This window comes from Athene noctua, chromosome 4, assembly GCF_965140245.1.
Source record: "Athene noctua chromosome 4, bAthNoc1.hap1.1, whole genome shotgun sequence".
NCBI lineage: Eukaryota > Metazoa > Chordata > Aves > Strigiformes > Strigidae > Athene > Athene noctua.
The window spans coordinates 29,978,032-29,996,843 of NC_134040.1; the positions used below are offsets into that span (position 1 = coordinate 29,978,032).

At 36.2% G+C, this 18,812-nt stretch overlaps 1 protein-coding gene across 4 annotated transcripts in view; it reads right to left on the reverse strand.

Annotated features, from left to right (window-relative positions):
• The window catches only part of FRYL (FRY like transcription coactivator), a 172,668-nt gene that overhangs the window by 150,017 nt on the left and 3,839 nt on the right, over window positions 1-18,812 (reverse strand). For 2 of the 4 annotated variants that reach the window (XM_074904764.1, XM_074904766.1), the window contains exons 2-3: window positions 11,368-11,500; window positions 8,554-8,758 (exon numbers count right to left, since the gene is read on the reverse strand). The gene's annotated coding sequence lies outside the window, so the exon portion shown is untranslated. Of the gene's footprint in view, window positions 1-8,553; window positions 8,759-11,367; window positions 11,501-11,604; window positions 11,668-18,812 lie in introns of all 4 variants that reach the window. The other 2 variants (XM_074904765.1, XM_074904767.1) reach the window with 2 other exon arrangements.

Sequence of the window (18,812 nt, forward strand, 5' to 3'; positions counted from 1 at the left end):
TTATGTGTTAGATAATAATTGTTCTTATCTTGAAGATGCATGCAAGAATACAATGCTTTCCTGAACTCATAAGGAGTTCCTCAGAAGATCAAGGTATTGTGTATCCCACAGCTTCTAAAATCCTCAGCCAGGATACGAATCAGGGCTTCCTGTCACTAACCTATTGCTTGTTCCAAGTACTGACGTATCACACAAGAGCTTCCAAACCTATGAATTTTTTCTTCCAGAAGACTTTCTTCAAATAAGAACTTGCATTTCAAAGTAAATTCCAGAGTAGTATGTACTCTGAATCATACCCATTCCCATGCAAGCAGGAACACCGAGAAAACATGTAATTACACAACCCTGTAAAAACAGAAGTGGCCAGACTTTTTCCCTTAAAGTGAATGGTGACAAGCTTGATGTTGATACTTCTATGCAAAGGACATTAAAAAAATCCAACATTTTAAAAACAAAGGTTCTGTGGAATAGCTACCAGTAAGTCATACCAATAATGGCAACACTGCTATGAAATTGGCTCTCTAAGGAATTGAGAGATGAAAACCCTTACCGAAAGCTTTTTAAGTGCTTAACAGAAAATACTAACCACGGAGTTGCCAACCATTAATGTAGGTTTGCCTATAGAAACGCCAGAACATAGACAGTAAGTGATAACCAGAGACCAAAGCACACACATACATCTCCAGAATTACTCAAGAACAAAAGTCATCCAACATACATTCCTTAAACATTTTGGCTGTTTGATTGACAGCTATTTTCACAGCCATAGTCACTGTTTCTGTTAGAATTTTCTCTAGCACTACGTGAAATTACTGTATCTGTAGAAGAACTTCCTCATGTTCAAATGGCCAACTTTTAAAATCATGGCCAAAGAATAAAAGTCAAATGGCCAGGAAAGAATCTATAGTTCATTGTTCAAAATAACCTTCATTCCAATCCCTAAAGTGCACACAGCACTAGCTTATCTTGCTTCCCTTACCAACCTGACCTAATCTTAGTTTACTGCTTAAAATTTTATACAAAGGTATGTTTCAAATGTTACTGACCTGTGGAAACCATAATTATCCATTGTGACTCTTCATAGCTTCTATTGTTTAGAAAAAAAAACAAAAAAAACCCCAGGCTTACTGAGTTCACAGTACACAGGACAAGCTTAATTTCCAATACCACTGAAAATCCTCTGGACATCTAGATTAAATATAGGTTCTGTCTTGGTTTACACAGCATTCATCCACTCTAAGCCATTTCATTCTTTCCTTTGCAAAATGGACAGAGTTTTTGAAACATGATCACCAAAAGTTTATCTACGCTGCAAAACAGAAAGTAGAAATTAATACTTAACCAGGTAAAAAAAGCCTCAGTGAGTGAATCCACAAGTCCATTTGCAAGGACAGACATACTCAAGTCTCTACTAGTTTAGGTGTACATACTCTGCTATACAGATGACATTACTAAAAGACTATAGGTAATATACTGCTGTAGTAAAAGATACTTGTATCATGAGACTTACATTAGGTGACGAGCAATGTATTTTTAAATCTCATATTATATAGTCCTCCTATTTAAAATTGCAGTGTGACCTCTTTCTCATACCAAAACCAAAGTGCCAAAGAAGGATGTGCAGCCAGAGATCAAGATTCATAGTTTAATACTAAAATTAATCATAGAAGAAATAAGAACTGCATTTCCTTAAGTTACACCTTTGTTCAGCAACAAGAGTAGCTAAATCAAGTTGCTGAACATAAATTATTTCTCAGACAGAGATGCTATCTGTGAGACTTCAGAAGTTCAGAAGGTTACTCTTAGGTAGAGGATATAAGTAGTTAAAACTAATGTATCTACTTTCTTAACAAAATATTATCAGAAAAAAGTTTCTTATCATGTATGTTTACCCACAAATATGTTGGGACATAGCTTTAAAACTTCTCCCTTCTTATCTCTTCTATCTCAAAACCAGAAATAATAATCTCTAAAGCATTACAAGATTTTTATAGTTGAAATATTTAAACAAATTTTAAAATAGTAGTAATTTTCCTCTTTAAATCCTAAATGAAAGACTTCCTTCAGTGTAAAGCAACACCATTCCAATCCTTCTGCAAAACATAGTTGTCTTTGCCCCTTCTTGTTACTTAATAAACTGAATGCATTTCCGCTTGATAATCTGAACATAGCCAGAAAGAATAAATGCTGCTGCCAGAACTATGTAATCTGGTTTAAACAGAAAACAGTCCAATCTATCAGTTTTTACGGTAAATGTAGTTGTACTAGGCACTCTGGGCTGAAGTCTTCAACATTTATGACTTACAGAAAGATTGGCAGCTGTATTAAAGGAAAACAAATTCACTCCTGATGAGATCAAGATGCCTTCCTTACCTATTAGGGACATATAATGATTATATGAAATTCAAGACAGTGGAAAAGTAAAATACTTACGGAACTTACTTATCAGATACTACATTATCTGAATATGATTCACCATAATAATAAATCAGATGAATACTGGCTATTAATTTAGAGCAAATATTTTATGTAAATTTTGTAACCCTAAAAGAGAGTAAAGGTTTATCAGTATGTAAACATAGAATGTTTATGGATATTCTTTGCATTGAACAAGGGGTTTTTTTAATCAACATTCAATTGACTTGTGTCTTAAGGAGGAGGGGAAAAAAAAAAAAAATATAAGAAAATCAGTAACAACAACCAAGACCACCAGATGCAGCAGAGGAAGTTCCCAGTGGAGCTCCACCTGGGCCTATGGAAACCCCAGTATTGCAGCTTTCATACATTAACATTTGTAAAATGTCATTCATGTTTAACAGAAAACAGAGCTATCCTTTCAATACTGTAGATATTCATATAGCAGAACTAAAGTATTTTAAGCGACTACAGTCATTTCTAAGGAAAAAAGAAAAGAGGTAGGGAAATTGCACTTTTATAATTTCTAGAAAGGAAAGAGAACAGATGTAATTTAGGTTTGTTTGGCAAGGTTTTGGTTTCAGGGCTTTGAGCACAGTAAAGCAAATCCTAACTTTCAGTTCAAGACATTGGATGAAATCTCATTTACTTCTTCCTATTCAGAAAGCTACAATATACTTGAGATGAAAGGCGTCTAAGTTGGGTACTAAACGAAGTCCAAAAATGTTTCTAGTAAGCAGGGGAGAAAAAAGAAAATATGTTTAAAACACAGCAATTTTAGATAATTAGCAAATAAGAAAATACAGTTGCTAAATGCACTGCTGTAACAAATAATTCTTGGTACATTAAAGACACCAAGTAAACAAATACATGGGAAGATGAAGGAACCACAGCCAACAGAATAAATTGTTGAGCCACCCAAGAAAAAACTTCCATTTTTATCCTATATGGAATATTTATGTACTTATGCACATACACACAGGTTTGCTTGCTAAAATTACTCATATTATCACAGTAAAGCTTATGAAATTGCAGCAGTAAACAAGACCACCATAATTTAAAAAGAAAACCAACAGAAACAATACATGACACACTAACTGTGCAGCTTCAGAAGCTGGGTGAACGGACCTTCCTTAAAAGACTGCAATCAAGGCAAAGTACTACTGCTTCATCCAGGCTCCACTGCTCAGGCATTCTGACAGTGATCTGGGGGCAACAGCAAAGCTCAAAGAGCACCTTGATGTATTAGTTCTTTCATTAATTAAGATGAATCTGTGGAACAGACACATCATGAAGGATAACTTGAAAATACAGATTAAGACAAAATAGCAACAGTGTATATTTAACTAACACATATCAGATTAAAAAGGATTATTCTAACACCAGAAGCAGTGTATGTGAAATTAGCACATATTGTGGGGAAAAAAAAAAAAAAAAAAAATTGAAGGAACAATTCCTTATTTGGATTCGGGAGAGAATTGATGTATTACACTTATCTGATGGAGAGGTTAAGCCTGTTCCTATCAGAAACTACGAGTAAAAAATCTGCCTTTGAAGAGCAGAAAGAAGAAAGCATTGAAATTTAAGGACACAGCCGAACACAATCACCCAAGGTGGTGATCCTTGGGATTCCTTTATTTAAAGAAAAATTGATGCTCCAGTGATCTGATTAGAATAGAAAGACTAAAGATGATCTGTGTCCTTTTCCTCACTTGTGACTTTTTAAATAGACTAATAATAAAAGACTTCTAATTGTCATAGTGAAAGACAGGATTGCTTTTCAAGTTTCAGAGGCTGGAATTACTTCCTCCTTAAAGTACATACCAAAAAGCAAACTTTACTGCTTTCCATATCTTAATAACTAATTCAAAAAAATCCATTCTTTTCAAGTTAGTGTTTGTTAAACAGAAAGAAAAAAATTTTCTGAAGACAATTTTGCACACATTTTAACACACACAGGTTCAAACCAGCAGACTGTCTACAAATGGAAATACTTGGAGGTGTCAAGACTGTAATTTTGTCCACAGTATGATTGCCTTTTTTAACTCACACCAAAGAGCCAATGAAATGTAGTTAAAATTAAGAATATTAGCTAAGTAGACCTTAAAGAGAGGGCATACCTTTCCTCACACAACATCATTATTGTTTCCTTGACTCTGCTATACGTTTTAGCCTGAACCCTTATATCCTCTAAGGTATGCCTCAAATCAAAGTATGAGGGACTTTTTTTTTTAACCATTGTTGTCTGCATCACAAGTGAGCCTTGCTGCACTTCACAGGCCATTTCTGAGCCAGAGATACTTATTGAGGAGGTGGCTCAGGAATATAGCAGTGGTGAGAATTTCATTATCAGTGATGCATTGTAGTGGAAAGTGCCCTGGACCAAGTGAGGCAGGATGTGTTAAACCACGCTGGGCAGAAGCACAAGGGAAGGGAACTCAGAAAATTTCTACAGGAAAGCTCTGCAACTATGTAGGAGATACCAGAAGTAGCTGCACCACTTGTGCTTTACCCAAACCTCTGAAAAACTGCCTATCATTGCCTCCCTAACTTTGAAGTAAAATATTTGGTTTTTATGAAGACATACAGTGTTTTCATTAGCTACTAGCCAAGGGATAGGTATTTTCCAGTTTCCTAAAGGCTTCTGGTTTCCATTCCATTATATATCACAGATTTAAACTGAAATACAGTCTTTCCTGTAACTACTGCAGTTACTCTACACCTTGATAAAGAAGTCACTGTTTCTTTTAAATTAAGGACCTCTCCAAGTGAATTCTTTTCAAGCAAACAGTTGTTGGCTGCACATGGAGACAGCAGCATCTTCACAACCAGTAAGTGAAACAGTCGTTGGACTCGTAAGAGTGTTAAAGTAAGATTTTAAGATACATATGCATACAGATATCTATACATAAATAAACTTCAGAGGTGTAATAGAGCTTGGTTAACTTGGTGTTAACCAAGATCAAAGTTAGTTAGCAGACAAAGGTTTCCTTCTCCATCATCTTTCTTGCTGGTGCATAAACAGACTTCTGAAAGAAATCCACAACAGTTCAAGCCCCTTTGAAGGCCAAATGTATTTTATTTTAGGTGTTAAAAGAACACCATTGACAGTGACTTGTATATTACTTCAGTATACAAGTGGATTACATTAAAACAAATATATAGTCATAAAGAAATCTTAATAAAAAATTATCATTCATGATAAAGATGCATAGCTGTTCTCTATGACAGAAAATAAGTTCAAAAAGAAAAAGCTTTACAAAAGGCTGAAAACAGGAATTGTATGACTGTTGGATGTTGCTACCAAAAAAAATATTAAAAAAAAAACACAACCAAACACAACACCCAACCCTGACCTTCTAGACCTGAGCAGCACAAAACAAGCTCCAGAATCCTGGGGAAGGGAAATCCTACAAGACAGGTTCAACAGTTTTCTCCCCCCAGTCCGACACACACAGCTTTCCTACTTCACAGATTAAGCAGCTCTTCTGTGTCCCTATTAGCATTTTCATCTTCTGTTTTCTCGGAAATGTGTCTCAGATGTCCCACATTATTTGAACAACATGAGGCATTATGTGAGTCATTCTGCAAGTAAGCACGGTCTACAAAGCTCCTGAGCAGAAACATACCTCTAGTCAGGCAGCAGAGTAAGAACTAATGCTCAAATAAAGCAGGAGGGGTAAAAAAAAAAAAAAAAAGTCCTATTAAAGGTGAAGCACACCGAGCTATATAAAATACAAAACACATCTTAATAGAAACTTTGTCATAATAAAGAACTTAAATGTTTCCATTTATTTCTTCCTTATCCATCTTACCATTTATATAGACACAGCTAATGAAACTGCTGAGCAGGGTAGCAAGTATCAAGTTCTATTTTAATCCTAAATGATTGAGAAAAAAAAAGGAAAGAAAAAAAACAAACTGCATTTCTCCTCTCAATGGCCTTTTATTTTCTTAGTTATGCTGGGAAAGAACTTTAACCAATCTTAAGTGCTACACCTGCAAAAACACTTGTGATGTATGAACAGGTACATTAATTGTTCCAAATACTGTTCAGCAATTGCATTTATAGACAGAAATAGCCTTCTTAGCATAACTGATGCTCCAGACAATTTCAGAGAGGTCATGTAGTCTTCACCATGAGAGCTTTTCGAAACCTAACTGGATAAAGCCCTGAGGAACTGGGTCTGCTGATCAGGGAACTGATTCCAGGGAGGAGTAAATTAGTAACACAGGAGAATGGCAGCTGGCACATTTTCCCAGCTATATATTATTTTTCCTTCTCACACCTATTTAAAGGAAAGCACTCGAGATAAGGCTCTCTCTGCATTCTCTGACAGGAAAAATATACCCTGGCAGATGACTTGTCTTTACCTTTTGCTGAAGAAAAAAAAAAGTGTTTATTGCCTACACACAACACAATAGATTTTTAATACTGAAAACAGAAAACAGATACAAAAGATAAGGACCCAATGCTAAGGATATTTTTCCTAAACCTACTACCCTATAGCTTTTTTAAACATCTAGCAGTAAGAAAGTACAACTATCACTGAGAATGATTCCAAAAACTAGATCAGCACTGAACAGACTTGTTTCCAATAGGAAAAAACTACACAATTTGACCTTGAACACTTGATGTTAGTTGCTAAAGCATGTTTTCTATATAAACATAGAAATGTAGAAACATACATAATTATTAAAACCTTTTAAAGTGAGGTAAAACCATAGTTGTCCAAAGCATGATAAGTATCCACAAGAGAACAACTTACAGTAAAAAATTATACTAACGTCCTCAAACCCTCCGCCTCAATTTTTGTTTCATTTAAAAGACTGGAGTTCCTACTCTAATGCTAAAAAGTGTATTTGCCTTTCTTGAGTGACAGAAAGATATGGATGTTCAAGATAAACTTCTGCAGTAACAAATTTATTATCTTTCGAGAGAAAGAATACACACATGAGAACAAAAATAATCACAGCACAAAACTAACAGAAGACAGTGAAGCAAGTCAGCATGTTCTATAACTAGAAATGAAAGTCAGTGACAGAGGCAAACAACAGGTATATGATACACTGCAGAGGATCCTATGGCTGAACTTGATACATTTAAATTTATTTTATTGTATACTTCTCCTGTAAAGAATACATAGGACAATACAATAAAGGAAAGTGAGAGCTATGCTAAAAATTTTATAGAATACATTATATTCTAATTATTAATTAGAATGAGTTAATAACAGAACATATAATATTCTATTACATTCTATAAAGTAATATTATAGAATATACAATATAGAATGGCTGGGATACAAACATCCACATAAACAAATACTCTAGAAACAACTGCACCTCAGTACTTTCCTCCTGTCACACCAATATACTCTCTGTTCTCAAGGGCCAAAAGGAAGTACAGTGTATCAGTTTTACTACTTAACTACAAGAAAGCAGTACATCACATTCTTTTTGAAGGACAGTTTAGATGCTGGAATAGTCAGATGTCTCCCTATCTATTTCAGCCCAGAAGTGCTTTATCCACAATAATTTCCCTGTGCTTGACAGCAATAAGGATATTTATTACTACTAATAAAATCCTTACATGAAGAGCAGTAAAGAGCCATCTACAGAATTGTGATGGCCTTTACTAATTAGCTGCATTACCTGTCTTCATCCACAAGAGGACAGAGTTCAGACACCTGCCTACACTTTGTAAATGTAAGCACCAAAGAGGTCTGCCTTGCATTGAGCACTTAAATTTGTGAAAGTTGAGAGAATTACTGAATATACAGAATTTATATGAGAGAACTACTAAATGTACAATTTGACGATTACCAAATGTACAGGAACTACATCTGGCTTAGGAAGTCCCTGAGCTGCAGATAATTGGAAGACAGGAGACTGCTTGCCCTGTTCTTAACCTCTTCCTCAGACATTCATTCACTTTCGGCTATGATCAGTTACTATACCGTGTTAAATCAAATAAGCACAGACACCCTTCTATTCAAATAACTGATATCTAAAGTAGTAGTTCAAAGTGTGTTAACAGCACAATATAAATAACAAATACCTAAGCAAAAAGGAAAAAAAAAAATCAGATGCCTGAAAATTTATTTATCTATGACAGACTTGTGGAAAAGGTCTTACCACTTAGAAGCCATTGTTAACCACTGACGAGAGCCATTAGCATATCACACCGAGGATGGATCCATCAAGACATTTTCCCCCGAGTCCAACGTGTGCTTACAGATGTGAGAGCAGACAGATGTAAACAGCTATGAGTCAGCTCGTATGTAGCCAAATATTGGAGAAAGCTCTCCAAACACAGTATAGAAAAGTGAAATACAGAATGCTGAAAAGAAAATGAGAAAAAACATAGTCAAACCTTACAAACTTATTCAATGGGAGATGTCAACATATTCCAAAAGCTTTAGAATTCTAATTTTTTTTCACTGAAAAGTCAAACCCAATAAAATTCTGTTACTTGTATCTTCAGAATTACTGTTCTGCTTAGATGTTTCTAAATGATCTTTTCCCCAAGAGAAAAATTAAAATTAATACCAAAATAAAATCTAACTTCTCACACTCAGCATTTTTATGTACATCCATTCTTTACGCAGAGTTCTAGTTGCACTTTAATTATGAACATCCTTTATTAATCATATATATAATTGCTCTCAAATGTGAGTAATTTTGAATCAACTTTTTCACATTAGTCTTTTTACCTCTTTTCTGATTTTTGTTGATTCTGTCCTGCCCCCCCACCCCTCTGCCTTGCTTAGCACGGGGAATGCGGTCAGAAAAAGAAACAAACAATACTTCAGTTTTGTCTCCCTAACAAAGCCTTGAGAACTTCTGGAGATTCCTTCACAACAGAAGTTTGTATGCAACTTGCATACCTGTCACAGCTTGCCTAAGCAGCAGAGTTTGGTTTTGTTCTTCTATAAGGCCAAGCTACACCAAAAGCCATCTTGTATTTTTAATTTTACCCTGGAGGCAGATCAAGCACTTTTAACTGCTTTTAACAACTCAAGTCTCAACCTGCAGCAGCAATCCACCGCTCCTGATCATCTAGTTTGTATGGAAAAAATTTTTTTAAAGTCACAGTGTGAAAATTTGCAAGTATGTAAAGAGACCTGTGCAGCCAACATGACTTTATCAGTGATGTAACACAAATACACTAGTTTCCTTTAGGGATGCCTAAACCATTCAATCATTGTGAATTCTTTTATGTATGGTTTGTTCCACTTCTTAATTAGTGTTTTCGAAAATACAAAAGAGAACCACATAATAAGTGAAATCTAAAGGCAAAAAGCCACATTCTGAAGATTTTAAGAGGTAAAAAGTTTAAAAGTGGGATTTAGAGACAAGCAAGAAAATTAGATAAGCTTTTGCAAATAGGAAGCAAGTTTACGTTTATATATAAATTGGGAACATGCTATGTAATTCCTTGGAAAAGCAAGTCAAGTTTTTTAAAGACTTGACCAGTTATAAAGGGAAATGTTTAAAGACGGATAAAACTCTAACTCTGAATTTTACCTGCTAAATTGCAACTCTAATAAAAACATCACCTGCTTTCTGTAGTTTGCATATTTGACAGCACAGTACATCAAATCAGCATCACTTTGTCCTCTTTAGATAGTTAGGGCTAGCAAACACCATTTTCTGTGCAGCAGAAATGTATGATCTTTCATCCTGCCTACATTATTAAACTGCACTGATCACTTTTTTTCCTCTTTTTTACCCTTTTTTAGAAAAGGGAAGAAGGCATTTAAATTAACTCATGGAAAACCTTACATCCACTCCAGTTTGGAAGCAAGTGGGTCAGCTGTCCTTTAACTCCTCTCCAATGACACTAACTGTGAATAGCACTTTAACAAAGTCAAAACCATGACATATTACTCTTCATAAAATTGAAAGAATACCCAGACAGAAATCCACCCTGGTGTATGCTGACATTTTAGCTCACTTTCTCAAGTGAAATGTACATTCACAGATACATTAGCCACTCTGTTTGGAGACTTCCCTCCTTACTGTGTCCAGAGCAAACACGTACATCTTCATTCTTCACTACGCCAGATTCATTCTCTCCCCCTGCCCCAACACACTACCCAATAGCCGAGCTGCTTAATGGAGAAAATAAAGATGAAAACCAACTTGACTGTCCAAGCTTTAGTACATTTCAGTTCAGCTGACAGAGTGTTTGGAAAGAGCCCAAATGGTGGAAAGCACAAGAAAATTAATCTAAGGTATTTTATTTTTTTAGTGGTATGTACTGAGCAATAATAAACTTACAAACTTAGAATCGCAACTGCTGCCCAGAACTTCAAGTACAACTAGAGTTGTATTCAAATACAACCTACAATATCCTACAGAATAATCTGATCAGATTAAGTCTGACTACATGAAAAAAAGGTATTGGTAAAAGTAGCAGTAAGGTCAAAAGTCTCCAACGGATATGAGCAAAGCTTACAGTAACTGCAGCATACTGCTGGAGGGAAGTTCATTGGAAGTTAAAATGTAACTATACTTTATTAGATTTTAAGTCAAAGGTATCACACAGGTGGAGGTTCAGTGTTTGGGGTTCACCCCTATGAAAGATTTATGAAAAGCTAAGAAGCAGAACATGACAAAACGACACAATGTACTCAAAGTATAAAAGGTTAGCTAAGTTCAAAGTATAAGAGGTTAACTATCATAAGGTTTTAAAAAAATAATTCAAAGGACACTGCTGCTATCCCTAAGTTTTCATACTTTAAAAAATTAATTTAGAACTCCTCTAACATCCTGAATTGGAAAACACAGCTACAAATCCAAGCAACGTCAAACCTGTCCAAGTAACAGCACATATAACTTTAATTAGGTGAACTTTTTTTTTGGGGGGTGTTTAAAAGAAATTTTTTATCTCAATTATTTTCAAGTTGATATATTACATTCATAGAAGACCAAACTTAACTTTACCTTTTGAACAGCAATTAGATGCTCCAGTACAACACACTGCCGTTGCTAAGTGTAGGAGAGATGGTACAGAAGACCACTTCCAAAAAATTCAGGGAAGGGGATTAAATGTTGCAGGAAATCGAAGTGTTGGCACCTGTATTTAAGAAGATATGTACAACACACTAAATTAGGGCCTTTCTATAATTGCTGCCCCAAAAGACTTAACGGGATGAGACTTCAGAAGAAAGAAATACTAACAGTTTTAACCAACTGCTAGAGCAGTGTTTTCCGTCCTATACATCCTCTGCAAGCTTCAAAACGCTGAAGGTAGAATAAAGGCAAAGATGAATATTAGTTTTTAAGATATTATTTTAAAGATTACAACAAAAAGTTGCTAATAAACCAGTTTAGGGGCAAAGAAAATGGCACCGTGGTCACTTAAAACACACAACTGACCTGTACCTTTGGCGTTTCATAGAGCTTGGCTAAGTAACTTGATATCACAAGCACTCCTAACAGAACACACTACGCCTTGTGAGCTCTGGTCCTCTGTCACTGTTCCCCCCAAAGTGATGGCAGATGCAGTAAGAGCCCATACAATGGAGAAACTTATCAGGCCACAGGGCAAGGGACAACCAGGCTTCAGCTCAAGGCTCACAACTTACACCACCCCCTCATGCAAGGGGTAGAAGGGAAAAAAAAAAAAAAAAAAGACATTTTAATTATAACCCAGATTATTATACAACATATATATAACCATATATAAGACTTTCCTGTTACAGACCAATTAAGCTTTTTTTCTACTACAGCACTGGGAAATGCTACCAGCACATCTGAAAGGGACTGTCCAGCTCCTCCAATCTCCCAACCTTCTTTTCAGCAATAGCCTGCACAGTTAGACTGTACCTTCCTTTCTTCCCAAATAAGTGATATTAGTGGCTATACCAGAAATTACAAAAAAAAAGTTTAAGAGCACCTGAATATTACAGAAGTTGTTTCTAAGATAACTACCCCATGAGACTGGATTTTATAAGAATAAAAAGGGGGAATGAAGCTTTCCAGGTTGCTGATATCCAAATGTGCCCCCTTTCTTTACTGAAGCTTGGCACACTTTATCTTAACAGAAGATTTTTAGTAACAACTCGGTTCTTTTGCTTCTTGTAAAAGTTCTGTGTTATGTGATGACTTAAGTGTTATGAAATGCTGTCAAGAACATGGTGGTCATGCAGTACTTTCTCAATTTCACCAATCTCCTTGTGGAAACGCAGCCTTTTTTCCACTCCATGATCCACACAACCAGTGAGGCTGGGTGGCTGACAATCAATTAACTACAGGAAGCACGAAAATCGTAAACAGGAGAGGAGCAGTGGTTTCCCATGCAAAAAGCAAGCCTTTTGGGGGCTGAGGCAGGGGGTGGTGAGAACAACTTCATTAAACACAAATATTACAACTGGAAGATGCATAGATCATAGGCAAGAAACCAATGTAGGTTCAACTTCTACATAACTGGTGCAGAAATGAGATAACGCTCATGAGGCAAATCAAGACACCTATGGGGAATCATGGGAAAAGAAGAAAAGGATACATAACTCAGTCATACCAGAAGGCTGGAATATAGCCAAACATCTGCACCTGAGAACTATGTTTGTTATACTGGTTCAACACTTTCTCTTCATAAGAGAATTTGTAAACTCCATTTACAAACTTACAAACCTCAATTGAAAAGACCTCCATACAATCTGCATTTGTAGTTGAGAAGGATTTGCAAGATAAACCTCAGAGGAGAGCTTGGTGCCAAATGTGTAATAACTTGACCATGATAACTCAAGTTTTAAAATATGTACTTGCATTCTTGTTTCCATAGTTAGCACTAAGAACAATTAAGAAAAGTACATCAATCACAAATAATATCAATTGGGCCAGTGCCTGTTCTTTAAATTTTGATTAAAACATTTTATATTTTGGAATCTCATTTCAGAGTATTAGAAATATGCCAAAATAGGTGTGTTTTTACCAGAGCACAGTGGATATTTCTATCTAGGCAAAGACCTTTCAAGTCTCTCAGATTAGCCTCTTAATAAAAATTGTCTTCACGAGTGCCACAGCCCAAGGAATTGACTGCCTTCAGAAATCAGTGATGAAAGACTTGCTCATTTACACCTTCCCTTGATGCGAACATCCACTGTCTCCCACCTTTACCCCTGCTATTTTCTGATTATTGATTTAGAGAAGTGTTTCCTCAGCTGTAGTACAGAACCAATGATTTTACTTTGGGCCTCCCAGAAAAGTGACCTTAGTTATTTTCTATTTTACAAACTGTAAATTGGGACTAGCTGTCTAAGAGAAAGTATTTCTGTGCTGCTTTTCAAGAAACTGCAAAATAAGTGTCTAATCTGCAAGTGATCTGCAGAGGACCAAGAATGTATAGCTCTCTTCTGTTAACGTCAGAGGTTGTAAGAAGTCCATATATTAGGACTACCTCAAATGGATGTTGCTTCTACCAGGAAAACGGCTAAAACTAAGTCTGTGCCACCACAAATGTTTAAAAATTATACACAAATATTTCAGAGAGGAGTAACAAATAAGACTCCAGCTTCACTTATCTTATGTCACCACCTAGACATTTATTGTCACTTGTTCCTTCTTATTTCACACACACTGGCGAGGGAAAATGGCAGACCATAACCAACAGCAACAACCATCTTCTTCCTCAGATGCACTGCCGCCTGTGACAATAAAACAAAACCATGTATCTAGAGCATTTACAGTGGCTCCTACTAAAGCTCTCACATCATTAATCTAAACTCCACCATTCAACCACACCTACATTAACAAAGTTTCAGCAACGGGAAAAGAGAGAACTTCCATAAGTGTGCAGTATAGGCAAGGAGCCTCAAATTCTGACCTCTGCACCACCACCACTAACTATAGGAACAACAGAGAATATGCAAAAAATGCCAAATGGCTCTAGAAGCTAAACTCCTTTTCCTTTTTACAAAATAAATTGCAAGCACAGACTAAACCAAAAATTAGCCTGTAAGCATGAAACTAAATAATTAAATCCAAAGAGTTTGTATCATACCTTCAAACTGCTTTTGCCATTTTCCTACTTTTGAAAGTATCTCAGACCAAAACCAATAATCCTTTTCAATTCAATAAGCTTTTGGAAATCAATGCCTAGCAAGGTTCAAGCACTTGGAACTACAGTATGAAAAAAATCAACAGCTTATGTACTGCTTTTCCTCCCTTAATAGATTGTTAAAGCTAAAAATACATTCTCTTTCTTAAAGTGCCAAAAACTATTAAATTACTGACCAGTTTTATTACTGTGCCTGTACAAAGAAAAATACATGGCAATAAATTTTTTCTTTAACTATTATATACCATGAGGAGGAACCAACATGAACATTATGCACATTGAGTACCAAAGCCTATATGGTTTTAAATAAAAATTTTTTAAAAAGTTAAAAAAAATCCACAACCCAAACCCCCACATTATTCCCTTGAACAAAGTAGAAAGCCACTTTACTCACTCCTTCCTCTCAAAGCAACTTCAATAGAGGTTAAACTCAGGTCCTATATATAATAGTATATGCTAGTAGTTCTTCAAATATGCTGACCAGACAAAGTTGAAGTTTAACAGTTAGGAGATTTCTTATCTACTCAAGCAGTTGCAGAAGTAGTGCTTAAACTGATATATCTCAATCTAGTGCAATATTCTCTGGCTTCTGAAAAACTGATATAGATATAAATACTATAGAAAAGGCAGCAGTGCTAAGAGCTTTCAAAATACAATATGAGGCCTTTGTTATATTTGAAGACCATCTCTACTCATTCTTTTTTCTTAAACCTGAAGAGTTCGTAGTCTGTCTTTAAACGGGCTGAGACGTGAACTTGCATTTTTACTTTAACAGAAGCTCAAATAAGCCCAGTCTGCATTCTCCAGTATGACAATAAGATAAACAGAAAAGTAGTTGAAATATTATTCTTGTTTCTAGGCATAAAACGTGATAAAAGCCCTACTGATATTCTCTCTCTCCTCTGCATCCTACTCTTCTCATAGCAAATGCATATTAGTTTTCAAACAGCCATCTGCTAAATTCAAAATATCTTTTGAGGACTTGTGTCGCTAACACATGCCAGTTCTTAAACTTAGAACACCTGCATCACTCTACTTAGAGTCACGTAACGATTTTATGCCTTTCAACTATATGACTATATGCAAGAATTTTATATACTAGATATGGTTTTAAGGGAGCATACAGTAAAAGCTACTGTAAAAGGATAGGGGCTAGGAAATATTTGGAAACAGAACTATTTATTCTTAAGTTTAAAATGAGAGTCAAGAGAACAATAACTTGCACTATCAGCAAAACATGGAATGTACTATGCAGTACCTTCTTTAGATATCCTCCCAGGAGATGCAAGGTTGGGCTTCAAATTGGATCAAATCAGTTGTACACAATTTACCTCCATCACCACAGAAATACAAGTATAATCTGTGCCTACCTGACGGCTTGTTTACAGATTCTGAATAACAGACTATAATATTAAAGGTTGATCATGACATACAGTAAGAGGAACGTTTACAAGTGTTTTTAAATCAGGTTCATTTTCTCCCTAGTACAACAAATGTCCAAAAGTATGCAAAAGTGTTAAATATATAATGGTAGGTAAAGACTCTCAGATTCTTCCCCCAAGAGCTTGTTCTATTAATTTTGTGCTTGTATCTACCTAGGTTTCTGTTTCCATGCTTGCTATCCACCACTTCTCACCTGTACCAGTTATTCACCTATTAATTCTGCAGGTAGGTACATGTAAATATATACATACACACAGAAACATATGTATCAACTCCATCTGAAGAAACACCTTCGACCCCCATTTTTATACGCAACATCTACCACCAAATAGGTTCAGATGGGGAGGCAGAGTTGAGGTCTAAACTGAAGAAACAGAGGGGCAGGATCTCCATGATCTCTATCTGCAGGAAACGGAGAAACAGGTTTGCCGTATCTGAGTGATGGTGTCAGGGAGGCCTACTCTTACTGCTGCTACACCCAAGATCAAGAGCACCCATTCCCAACTCCTTCCTCTTTATGAGCTGAGGTGGGGCACCCCGGAGCTCCCTGAGTCACTGCAACAGCACCAGCCGATGGGACCAGCTACTATTCATCACACTACCCCAGGGAATAAACAGGCCAGTCAGCAGTCACAATGCACAGAACAGTAACTCTTCATCTTTTTGGATGATGTCTACAGAGGTGGAAATCTTACCATTTTTGCTTACAGCAATCTTTTTTAACATGATCACCATTACTGGCAGATTAGATAAATTCAATTTAAGATAAAGGTAATTGTGTCAACATCAAAATGTTCAGCTGCCACAGACACAACCCTAACAGTTCTTTCTGATTTAGCACAGGATCAGAAGTGGTGTTGATAAGTACTATTCTCATACAAGACAGATAAAAATGTCTAGGAACACTTCAACCTATCTTTCATAGTAGCTTCTCTACAGATAATCAGTCTTTGTCCAGGTGTACTGTTAACTGCAAGTCCCCTCTAGGGCATGGTATCTACAAAAACAGATGCTGCTTCATTTTGCAAAAGTGGGCAACATCACTGGAGAAATAGTCAATCTTTGCAAAATCATCTTCAAATGTGAATTCCCACGACCTGGTTTTATCATAACGTTTTTAAGCCTTGTGGTTCAGATATTACCTTTTTTTTTTTTTTTTAATGAATTATGCTTCTCCTATTACCTTTTAACAGTTTCCCACATTGAATTACTACAGACTTATCTTTTGGACCAAGTACAACAAACTATCTGTAGGTTTCACCACTCTCACCAGGTCTTATTTTATAAACATATCCAACATGATATTCAGTCACTCCAAACAAATAAACAACTGCATAGGGCTGGCAAAACCCTCACAACTGTTGTCTTTGAGACTACTACAAAAAACAAGTAGTGAAAGACCAACAGCAGTAAGTCTTCTGTGAAAGGCTAAACAAGCAGGGTTGACTATTGCAGAGCAGGTCTTACCCATATTCTCACAAAGATCTTTTCAGTACATTTTTGCCTCTAAAAATGGTACCCTTCTTTCTGCTCTTCTCCCTTGCTTATTCACACATTGCTAAGGGATCTCTGAGCTCCCTGAACACTTTCTGCATGAGTATGACTAGCATCACTCCCATCATGACCTGAAATACTACGGTAGGCCTAAGGACTGTTGGCAACAGTGATACTCATCAATGCTGTATTCAACCTAAAGCTTTTCTTCCCATTTAACATAACATACTTGAGTAGTAATTTTTTTGTTGTTCTAAGTTGCAGTTTATGAAGACAAAGCAGAGAAGCCTCAAGAGGACTGAGGGAAGAAAACAGGATCCTAAGGTTTAACAGCAAGGTATTTCCACCAAAGCATTAAAAGACCTCTATAAATTCCTACTGGAACCTCCCCTGGAATGCTTCATGCAGGTCTGGTCAATGCATGCTAAAAAGACTAATTTATATATGAAAGAAGACAGCAGTGGGATTTTAGGATGATCAGGTGAACAGGAAACATCTCACCCAACCAAGAGAGAAGTCTGGTTTATCTGGTTTAGCAAAATTATACTATTACACTCTAGAAATATACTGAAGGTAAGGGAAATACACACTACCAAGGAAGAATTGCTATTTAAGCAGAAAAATAATGTTGGCAACTGCCACTGACAAACTGTTTTAACACCTGGGAGTATTTGTAATTTTTCAGGTTGTATGTTATTTAATGCTGAAGCAGTCTTCCAATAGTTAGATGATAAAACACACAAAGCTTGTTTTAGTACCTGTCATGTAACTGATTAAAAACAAAGAAGAAAATAGGAGAGAAAAAGGTCCCAGACAAGTCTTGTCCCATTTTCTGGAAAACAGGGAGAAAGAAGAAAATAGGTCACCACACTAACTGCTAAGTGACTAGCAGTAGCACTGAAGTGTGCATGTCAATAGTCCCAAGTCTCCTGCTACAGACTGCTGAAAAGCCAACTATTTTAGACTAACCCAGGCCCAGCTCTGAAAAAGTACAGGCCACCTACACTTGTACAGACCACCTGCCAAAACAGTGGCCAGAACGGCAGAAGAGCGGTACTCCTGTGTGGAGATCTGCACAAACTCCATACAGACCAGCTTTGTCTATCATTGCTAACTGCAAAAAACAATTCACGTTGCTCACACTGACAAGGGCAAGAATACTGATGTAAAGAACAAACCATTAAAACCCCAAAGCTTACAGTAACAGCTTCTGGGCACTAGGCCACTGTATCAGACCAAGTATTTAGACATTTCAGAGAACCTCAAACTAAACTTTAGAAGTTTATTTTTTAAACAATATTTGTTCCTCTTCCATTTTTGCATGCAAACATAAAACACTAGAAAAAAATAGGATATAAACACAAAAATCCCTCAAAACTGAAGCCATGTC